Here is an 11451-nt window from a genome sequence, read left to right as displayed (position 1 = left end):
GCCCTCCATGAGTGCAGAGCGACAAACCTGAGGGAGGAGAGGGGTGGGGTTGGAGCACTTCTTCCCATGCATTGTTGTGAACCCTTCTTTAAATGCCTGAACAGGGCTAGAGTGAGAACGACAGTTTTACACCATCTCCACTTGAACAAGCCAAGGGAAAAGATGCCTGCCATACTCTTTCACAGCACATCAGATTTCTCTGCTATTCTTCTAAACTACATTTGCTTTTTAAAATTATTTTTGACTTGAGCTAATGGGATGAGAATATATCATTTCTTTTCCAATTTTACATAGTTTCAAATCTTTTATTTGACAATGATGGGCTTGAACGCTCTTGAAAATCTGTTTTATTCTCTTAATTTTGCCTTAGAGCAGATAATGCATCTGGTGTCACTCACCAAATCACAGTGCACATTGACAAGCATTTAATTAGTTCTTAGGGTGTGAATCAAATGGAAAGGAGTCTTCATGTGGATGAAAGCACTTAACCTTTATGGGCTGCCAGGAAGTTAAAGGGAGTGTATTATTCAGAATGGTCTTATCTGGGTAAACTGATCAATGAAAGAGAGAGAACTGGAATCAAGATGGGAAAAGCACAAACTGCTTGGGGAGGGGGGGGAATAGAACGTTCAGTGCTATTTTAGCCTGTTTTTAAATGAGGCGTTAGCTACTATTTTCTCATCATTCCTATCCCAACAATTTGATGAATAATTTGCTAATAATATTTCTAGCTCGACACAGTTTCCAGTAAGCATACAACTGGAATGCTTATAAAAACAATCACATCACTTTCTTTAAAAAACTGTGCAATTATTATTAACATAATAAATATATTAAAATGGCATGCATACAACTTTAAAAGAGATAAGGCACATTCGAGTAAAAATAATAGCACAAAACCTAAAATGAAATACCGTTAAATGCAGTAACTTAGAAGGTGGGGCATTCTGAAGATTTTAATGGTCAGCCTAACACAGAAGAAGGTGGTCTATCAGCTACTCCCATACCAAAGTCACTTACAGTGCAATCCTGTACATGCCTATTCAGAAGTAAGCCCAGGTAAATGAGTATAGGCTTGCAGCTTTAGCGCTTTAAAGACCTAAATCAGAACTTTGCAGGGTGCTCATGAACAAATTGGTAGCCATTGCAGTTTTTAAAGCACTGGTTTGGCAAGGTATTTTCTCTGTTACCCATACCAGTTAATGGTCTTGCTCCTATGAGCTTCAGCACACGAGGCTAAAATCCCACATCCTTACCGGGGCTTCTGCTTCTGGATTCTTTGCAGGAATAAAATTGCCCCTTTACACGGGTGGACACATGCTTTGAGTTGGGGAATACCTTTCCATATGTTTCATTGTACAGCCACTAGATGGTGTTGTGGTTATACAGCAACTCCAGAATTCCATGGGAAAGAATTGACCTTTGAAGTCTTCTTTTCCACGATTTTTTTGAAAATGAGCTAAAGCTCAAAAAGCACAACAGATGCCCTGGAGTTTGGCAACATCGTGTAAGGGACCCACAAACTTCCATGAGGGTCAGTCAGTTGATTTTATTGTATATAACCATAGGTTCTTACCATTTTGGCAAAATGACAGCAAAAGAGAGACAATCACAGGAAAAAAAGTTGAACAAACCACTCAAATCAGTTCATCATGTGCCCAATCTTGAGGATTTGCACTGATGCTGAAGGGTTAACTTTTCCCTAGAATTGGGGGTGTGCTGTAGGATTATTTAAAGTATATTTGTATTAATTCACAAATTGCTGTAGTCTTCAATGAACAAGTCATCTTTTTTACTTTAACTTTAAAATCACAACACTTACCATTGAAAAATGACTTTTGTGCCAAACCCATTTCCCGACACAGAACTAATATTTCATTCCGTGATGACCCTGGCTTCCATGATGAATAGCACTGAGATTGCAAATGTCATCATTTACATTCCTCTGGCTCACAGACTTTGAAGTTCTCTGTTGCTTTCTACACACAATTTTGTTTGGATGAGAAACATCCCTCAAGGAAGAATGCAAAAAAGGCCTTGTATTTGCTAACTTAACTTTCATTCCAATCTCTATCTTTACCTTTTGGGATATTTCATTACATTTCATTTGACATCAAGGCTGGCCCTATCATTAGGCAAAGTGAGGTAGCTACCTCAGGCGGCAGATACTGACAGGCAAGGAGCAAAAAAAAACCTAACCCAACCTGCAACCCCTAAGCTAGCCTGCTTCCCTCAGCAACAGTGGAGTATACTGTCCCATCTCCAGTGTTGAGGAAAGATTCAAAACCAACATTTTGGTCGCCTTTTCTACATGGAATGGAGGGAGGCATCACTTTGTTATACACCTCATATTGTCTTGGGCCAGTCCTGATTGGGATCTTTCCATGCACCCCTTTAAAATGGGTGTAAGCTTTGAGCTGGCATTTGAACTCCAAACTGAGAATTATGTCATTGTATCCCATATAATTTGATATTTTAAATTTCAAGGCAGATATTGCACTGCAATGTATTTTACATCTTTCCTCCAGCCTGAAAACTTCTAGGAATGTTTTGAATGTCCTGCTAATGATTTTAACATTGAAGGAAGAATTATGTCCTCCCATTTTCATTCCACTATTCTTTGGAGTCCATTGCAACAATATTTTTCACTTTGCCTCCCCCTTTTGAAAATGATGATATTTAAACTGATATTTAAACTTGAACTGTAGAATTGTGCCCTGAATATACATATCGAATTTCATTCCAATATCTCAACCTTCTATGAAGATTTTATAAATCTATAAATTAATGGAATGCCAGAGACACAAGTTAAACCAAAGGCCTAGTTTGGTTTAACTTGGCCAATTATTATACAGTGATAAAGCACTATTTTTATTTTATTTTTAAAAAAATTAGGCCATCTTTAAAGGTCAAAGCCTCTCAAATGGTATACAAAACAAGTAAAATCAACTGCCTGAAATATTATTCAAGAAAAAGCCATCAGGAATAAGTGGGTCTTCAGAGCTTTCCTAAAAGCCTGTAAAACACCTGACAAAAGCCATTCCAAGGTTGAGTGCAGCCGCTACTATAATGTCCCTTTCCCTTGTACTCACCATACTTAGTGTCAGGCAAGTGAGAAGGGCCTCGTTGATGACCTCAGAGTAAAGGCAGGCTGCTACAGGTAAAGATGGTCCTTCAAGTAAGACTTTAATATTAAATTCAGCACTTTAAATTATATCTGTATAGAAATGAAAATTGTTGGGGAAATGGAGCAAAGATGAAGCTGTTATGACAGAAAGAGAGAGAAGCCTAAGAATTTGTCAGAGAAAATGAACATTTGCTAATTGTTTCAAAATTTACAGAAGAATGCATGTCTACTCATGAAGTCTGGCAGAGATACCTAAATGAAATACATTAAAGACTTGTGCACACAATAATAATCTTGAGCATTTCAGTACTTTTTCAGGATTCAAAGCACTTTACATATATTATCTTGCCAATCTTTACAATAATACTGAAGGAGAGGCTGGAATTAGTTTGTTCATCATGAAGCAGAACGGTTTGCCTAAAGCCATCTACTGAGCCAGTGGCAGAGATAAGAACTGGACTAGGGGTTGTTCAGTTCTAAGCTCCAGCCAAACTAGGGAGTTAAGCTGGCTCAACTGCACTGATGGAAGTGGACCCCTCCTTCTCATGTCAGCTCCTACAGGCCCCTGAAAATGCCAAACTGAGTTAGGAAACCCTGCAGAATGGGGTGAGCTGTGGTGGTGGTGGTGGTGGTGGTGGAAATGTGGATCCCCAAAAATTGGGTAGAGGGGCCTTCCACAACCAGAGCTCTTGGTCTCACAGAAGGCCCCTTCCTCTCACAGAAGAGATCCTGGATCCAAACCCATGTGTGACATCATTCACTCAATTAGGAGTTGAAAAATAAAAATAAACAGAAGGCTGAGGAGGACTGATCTGGATAAAGACCACCACAGGGAGCAATTGTTAAAGGCCCTCTATCTCTCGACCAGGATCCTTTTAGTTAAAAGCAATGACAACATTTACTCAATTGCTAACTGGTGGATGGTGTCATATCTATTTTGAACACATGACTCTTATCCTGGTGGACATAGGGCATGGTCTCATGGTTACAGGGCAGTTTCTGCAAACATAAGATGCTTAACCTTGCTAACTATCTACACCAAGCAGGATATGACACTTTGAAAACCATTCAAAGTATAAAACAAACAGTATAAAAAAATGATATAAAATACACATTAAAAACTGATTAAAAACATACCATACATGATTAAAACAGCTTTAAAACATTAAAACAGCTTTAAAACATGGATCCAATGGGACTGAGCCCTAACTCTTGTAGTGCAAGTCTATGTATGTTTACTGAGAAATAAATCCTACTTTGTTCAATGGGGCGTACTCCAGTAAAAAAAAAAAATATATAGGATTTTTGCTTGAGTCTAACAGTTATCAAAAGCTAACTTGAATTTTAAAAACTTCTACCAATCTGCAATCACTCATACTAGATACTTTGCACAAGCCCGATTCCCACCCCGCCAGGACAGCTTGGGTGGGGGACAGCTGTTGCGAGGGAGAAGGAGCTGGAAAGAAAACTGTGTGTGTGCACGACACGTGTACAGCCTCGTGCGGGGGCGAAGCCAAGGATGCAGGTCTCAGCCTAGGAGCTGAGGCCGAGGTCTGACTCCCTCCTTTGGCAGGTGTGCGGGAATGGGGGGAAGTGAGAATAGGGACAGTGAGCACTGTGGCACCTTTATGGTGATTGGCAATCCAGAGGTCCTGCTCCTCGGGGGCTGTGCAGCTTTCGTGTCAGGATATTTATTTATTTATTTATTTATTTGTTGCATTTATATACCTCCCCATAGCCGAAGTTCTCTGGGCGGTTCACATAAGAGAAAACATTTTAAAACAATATACAAAAATTAAAACCACAAAAACTGCATGGATCTTTCATATGCTTTCCCAAATCGTTTTTCCAGTGGTAGCTTTTTCCACACTGGGGACACTGAAAGGGCTTCTCCCCGGTGTGGACTCGCTGGAGTATGAGGAGCTCCCTCTCCATCTGCAACTGCTTCCTGCACTTGAGGCACATTTGCTGATCCCCCCGTGTGGACTTCTTCGTGCCTCCGAATATGGTTTGCCTTTGGGGACTCTCTTGTCTCATCTACTCAGAGCTGTGCAGCCCTGAGTGGGGATGATGCAGGCTGGTTTCACCAAACACTCAAGTTCAGTTGGAAAAGGGGGCTGGGTCACCTGACCCCTTGGTTCAACTGAGTGGCTCAGTCCTGATGGGCAGGCTAGTGGCCTGAATACAAAGGAGCTAGATCCCTGCACGTTCATGCTCTGATCCATGGAGGGGAGAATTTCACTGTTTAAATTAAGAGTCCCTAGTTTTGTCCCAAGCACTGGTGTCTGTGTTTTAGCCATAGCTAGACCTAAGGTTTATCCCTGGATCATCCAGGGGTCAAACCTGTTCATCTAGGTGACACACAGGGGATCCAGTGCTCAGACAGGGGCAAACCCTGGATGATCCCAGGATAAACCTTAGGTCTAGCGGTGGCCTAAGCTTCCTTCTCCACTCGCAATGGTAAGCTGTTTCTACTTTAGCAGGACCTTCTGATTACTGTTGCCTTAATAGATGGCGGTTTTAAAAAAAGATATGGAAGTGATTCACTGATTACATGTATGCATGCACTTTGCTCTTTGCCACAAGAACTCTGTTGTGTCCATCCAGCTGGCTGGAAGGATTGTCAAAAGAAGCAAAGTGCATTTTTTAGGCTTCAATGAAGCTATAACCAACTCCTGCCTGTGTGAAGCTTATAGAACTCCTGGCTATAGAAAGAGCTGTTGGGGTTGCTGATGGTGAAATTCTGCTCTGTGAACTGCATTTTCCAGACCTTAAAGACTTACTTACTTACTTACTTACTTACTTACTTATTTAAACATCCCACCTTTGTGTGTGTGTGTGTGGTGTCCTACAGCTCTCAAGGCAGTTCACACAGCATTACGTTAAACGAGGAAGTCAGTATAAGATCCACAAAAACATATCATCTGGAAACAAACAGTAAAGAGCCAGTGTGGTATAGTGGCTAAGGTGTTGGACTGGGAGTCGGAAACCCACTGGGTGACTTTGGGCCAGTCTCAGCCCAACCTACCTCACAGGGTTGTTGGTATGAGGATAGCATGGAGAGGAGGAAGATTATGTACGCCGCCTTGGGTTCCTTGGAGAAAAAAAGGCAGGATATAAATGTAATAAATAAATAAAAAAGCCCGAAGTGTTTTTAAAACCTGAGCCAATTTACAAATGTATGTAAAATAATTACAATGACAATTCACAAAATAGCTTTAATGATGCCAGAAACATCCTGAATGCTTGCTTGGGAACAAAGTTTGCATGTTGAGGAGTCATAGAGGAATAGATCTTCTTCCCCCATGCAATTTTGTTATCATGTCTGTTCAGCAACTGATTATGAAGTTGAACCTCAAGTCATGCATTTCTGCTCCAGTGTGAAGACCCAGATTCCTTCTGCTACTCAGGTTATTCAAGAAGAGTACCAGCCTAGCAACAAAGAAGCACACAGTGAATGTATAAACATGACACCTGGAGAAAATTGCTTGCCGGGGGGGAAAAACAGTCTCCAGAAAAGGGATGAGGCAGGCCTGTATGTTTAATTGTGCTTCCAAAAATCAGTATAGGGAAAAAATAAACCTCATCTGATGGCAAGGATGAATTGTGGAGACTTAAAAGAAAACAGCAAATAATGAGGATGCTAAAAAATCTGTAGATATTTGCTAAGTAGCTGGTAGGAACTATACAGGAACAGTCATACTATATAATATGGTTTAAGATCCAGAAGAATATGAGATCCTCTCCTAGCAGCTGAATTCCTTTTAAAGCCATAGAATAATATTTTAAGTGATTTAAGCAAACTGTTTAAATACACTGTAATCCCTGTGCTTGTATCCCAAATCTACTTTGGTAGGAGGAAAGCAGCATCTTGGGTAATTTTAATTTCAACTCATGGAATTTCACAGTCGTTAGGGTGACCATAAGGAAAGGAGGACAGGGCTCCTGTATCTTTAACAGTTCTATAGAAAAGGGAATTTCAGCAGGTGTCATTTGTATATATGGAGAACCTGGTGAAATCCCCTCTTCATCAAAACAGTTAAAGCTGCAGGAGCCCTGCCTTCTTTTGAATCTGGTCAAGAGGGCAGGGCTCCTGCACCTTTAACTGTTGTGACAAAGAGGGAATTTCACCAGGTGCTCCAAGCATTCAAATGACACCAGCTGAAATTCCCTTCTGTATACAGCTGACTGGTTGTCAGAAAGCAGGATTAAGGAATCAGAGATTTAGATTTGGGGGTGGTTAGATTTCCCTGGGAGGTGGAGGGAGGTATATTTATTTTAAAATCTGGTTATTAGGAAAGGAATTAATAATACATTAGAACATTTATTTTAACACCATGAAGCTTAAGTTATATGAAAACATCCTTATTCTTGTAAATAAAGTTTTCAATATTGTTTTGTTATGTTAAACCATGCCTTTCCCAGTCTTATTTGTTGACATTAGGGTAAAAGAAACCACAAAGAAAGTAAGACAAAAATTGGTGATATACACACTCACATACAAAGAAGTTTAAAGGAAGAGGGTGGCGGCAGTGTAATAGAGGATAGAGGTAGTGTCACAGAAGGTGGTGACATCACATACTCCCTCTCCATGCATGGTTAGTAAACTCAGTTTAATAATGCCTGAATGGGGCTATATTGTCATGAAAATGTACTACATGCTGGCTTGATTGTATAAATTAGTACATGTGTCAGCAATCACAAGTTATGTATATTCATCATATGAGTGTATGTCAGTCAGCCGGCTGATAAACTCACCATATACAAAGTTATTGTAAACCAGTGATCCGAATTCACCCTAGATTCTGCAATCTCTCCAATCTTAACTAGGGACTTGCTTGCAGGAAAACAACCTGGAAGTCTTCAAAATGTCAGCCCTCCATTCTGCTGTTCTATGGTGTTTCTAACAGTTCCATGGATAGCGAGTCTAAATTGCCCTAACCCAGGGCCTAGATTGTTTCAAGGCAGCAGAACTGGCGTTCCATTTTTATTTGTCACTGAACTTGACAATGTGTCACGTCTCTGCCCAGTTTCATGTAAGCAGAGGGAGTGCATTCTCGGTTAAAGCCTCCCAGGAAGCTCCATCACTCTTGCCTTGTGCCCAAGAGCTAACCTTATGATCCAGTGATTGCTGCCGTTTCTTAATAGAAAAACAGGTTGAGGGAAGAATTGGGGACATGCTTTGCTGATAATTTCTTCTCATTACCCTGATAACTGTCATTCAGGATTGTTCTCGGAGATTCTTTTGACTTCCAGGTTCACTGTTTTGGATCAGATATGAAATAAATGAGATAGAAAGAGCCAGATGGAGAGAAATAAGGTTTTAAAATGGAATGAAACACGTAATCATGCAGGAAAGAGTGTTCTTTTCCCCCCTTCCCATTTCAAGCATGCATCATGGATTACTTGGCACTTCTTGACGTGAATGTACTAACTGGCTCTGTTTGAAAACGTGATATTTGAGATGATGTAAATCAGCCTTCCCCAACCTGGTGCCCTTCAGGTGAGTTGGGCTGCAAATCCCATAATTCTGGATTTTTGAATTATGGTTGTTGCAGTCCAACACATCTGGAGGACACTTAGAGTCAGATCCAACTTCACTGTTGCACCCATAGAATGACTACCACTAGTGGAACAGGACTTCTGCATCCACTCTATCCCACTGTAGACCACTATGAGCCTTCCAAACTCCCTATGGGGGGTTCCCCAACCCTCCAGAACAATTTGCTAGGGTGACTATATGAAAAGGAGGACAGGGCTCCTGTATCTTTAACAGTTGTATAGAAAAGGGAATTTCAGCAGGTGTCATTTGTATGCATGCAGCACCTAGTGAAATTCCCTCTTCATTACAACAGTTAAAGCTGCAGGAGCCCTGCTCTCTTGACGAGATACAAAAGAAGGCAGGGCTCCTGCAGCCTTAACTGTTGTAATTAAGAAGGAATTTCACCAGGTGCTGCATGCATACAAATGATACCTGCTGAAATTCACTTTTCTATACAACTGTTAGATACAGGAGCCCTGTCCTCCTTTTCAAATAGTCACACTAAATTTGCAAGGTGCACCAGGGGGGTACAGGGAAGTCCCGTTCTGCCAGTGATATCCATTCTACAGGTGCAACGATCATCCAACCCCAGGTTGGGGAAGTCTGATATAAATGATATAGAATTACCATGCATACAAATGACACTTGCTGAATTTCCCTATACAACTGTTAAAGATACAAGAACTTTACCCTCCTTTCCATATGATCACCCCACAGATTCAAACAGTCGCTGCTTCCAAACAAACTTACATACTTTATTTAAACAAAGACTCCTATACAGAGCTCTCTCAGGCTGTAGCATCTCTCTCCTCAGGCTAGAAACAGTGGGTATTGCCTTTAACTACTTCCTGGTTTCTTCCGTTCAGGCTGAATCCATCAGTCTTTTCATAGTGTTACAGCCTACGCCAAAGGCCTGCTTGAATAAAGAGGTATTTGCCTGCTGGCAGAAGGACAACAGAGAGCGAGCGAATCTGGCCTTTCTCTTTATTCCACTCTGTGTGTACTTTACACCACGAACCCATCCCACCTCATAAGAAGAGACCACCTTTCTTCCTGAGACAGAAAACAGAAGTAGCAAGACAGTAGAGGAATAAGCAATGGAATAGATTTCTCAATAGGATCTAAGTTGTATGCCATTATGAAGATGATGATTCTTTTAAAATGTATCTTTCATGAAAGATGCTAATTATTCACCAACTGCGGCTTGGCTGACTGGCTGCTAAATACATTGCTGTGTATTAGAGTGCTTCTGGCAGTCTTCTGCTCTCTGTGATAGTAGCAAGGGAAATAAAAAATGGAGCACAGTTTTTATAAAGTAGCAATTAGCTTTGGTTCAATGTACGCATAAAATATTCCAGTGGGAGTTCATATTCTAACATCGATGGTTATCATTAGCATGGCCTATTCATAAGACAGTGTACTGCACTGTGCCGCATTATTATTATTATTATTATTATTATTATTATTATTACTTAACTCAGTTCCAAGAAAATCTAATGTTGTCATTTAACATATTCTAATGACTAACCTGGCTTGTGCAGCTTTAATCATACCAAGAAGTAGTGTGTTGTTACTGTTGTTGTCACTTTTCAGTGAATGCCTCTGGTTCCATGTGTGCCACTTTGACTGCACAGACATAATTAATCTCTGGAAATATTTAGGCCGCATGTCCAAAGTAAAATCAACAACAACAAAACTTCATTTTCACCAGGGGTAGGCAAAGAATCTATCAATCTTTGCTTCTCTGTTTCATTAATTTATTTTCTTAATATTTTTTTCTTATTTTACTTAAGAAGTAAATAATTTCATCTCTTCCTAGCTGCCCACCCACCCACCGCAGGCTGGCCTTTGAAAGGGCTTAGGACCACTTTGTAAATTAGTGTAGCTGTGACTGCTCACATTATTTCCTCATTGTTCTTGCCTCCCCAATCCCTGCAATTTGATCCCTTTGCCTTTCTCCATTTTCTCCCCTCCCTCTGCTGATGTGGTTCCTCAACCCCCTACCCGCACATCATGCTGAGTCTGGCATGGTTCAAAAGCTTGCCACATTAAACCAGTTCAGCAAACACTGCCATTACTCGCATATATTTTTAAAAAAGCAAGGAAAGCCCAGCTTGCCTGAACAAGCGAAATGGGAAACTCCTCTATGCAGCCCCAAAATGCAACATCACATTTTGTTTGAGGTCACTGGCACGATTAAAAGCTGGCAGTGTTTTTCAACATGCTTGATGTCTTCATGTCGAAAAAAGGTTAGAAATGTCTTGTGGAGACTGCAAAGGAAAAGGTTTTATTTGCCTTGGTTGACGGAGTTGAAAACAGAGTGTGCATTGAGACAGACTATCAAATCAAGAAAGCCTATTTGTAGTTAGTGTGGTTTACAGAACATTGAAAGTTGCTGAGGAGATGTGAGGGTGGGAAAAGACAGAAACCGAAAGGGCTGTGGTTCGAATGCTAAACTTGGTTTGTAGCAGGGCTCATCTATACTATTGCACCATGAAAGTGGTATGAAATTTGTATATAAAAGGCAGGAGCCACACTACTGCTTTATAGCAGTATTGAAGTGCACTGCAGGATCTACACTACTGTTTTATAGTGGTACTGAAGCACACTGACAACTGTTGGGGCCCATGACATATCTACACCAAGCAAGATATAACACTATGAAAGTGGTAAACTTCCTGACTGTTAGAGCAGTACGACAATGGAATCAGTTACCTAGGGAGGTTGTGGGCTCTCCCACACTAGAGGCATTCAAGAGGCAGCTGGACAACCATCTGTCAAG

The sequence above is a fragment of the Elgaria multicarinata genome, chromosome 3 (genome assembly GCF_023053635.1).
Source record: "Elgaria multicarinata webbii isolate HBS135686 ecotype San Diego chromosome 3, rElgMul1.1.pri, whole genome shotgun sequence".
Taxonomy (NCBI): Eukaryota; Metazoa; Chordata; class Lepidosauria; order Squamata; family Anguidae; genus Elgaria; species Elgaria multicarinata.
This window is presented reverse-complemented; position numbering follows the sequence as displayed.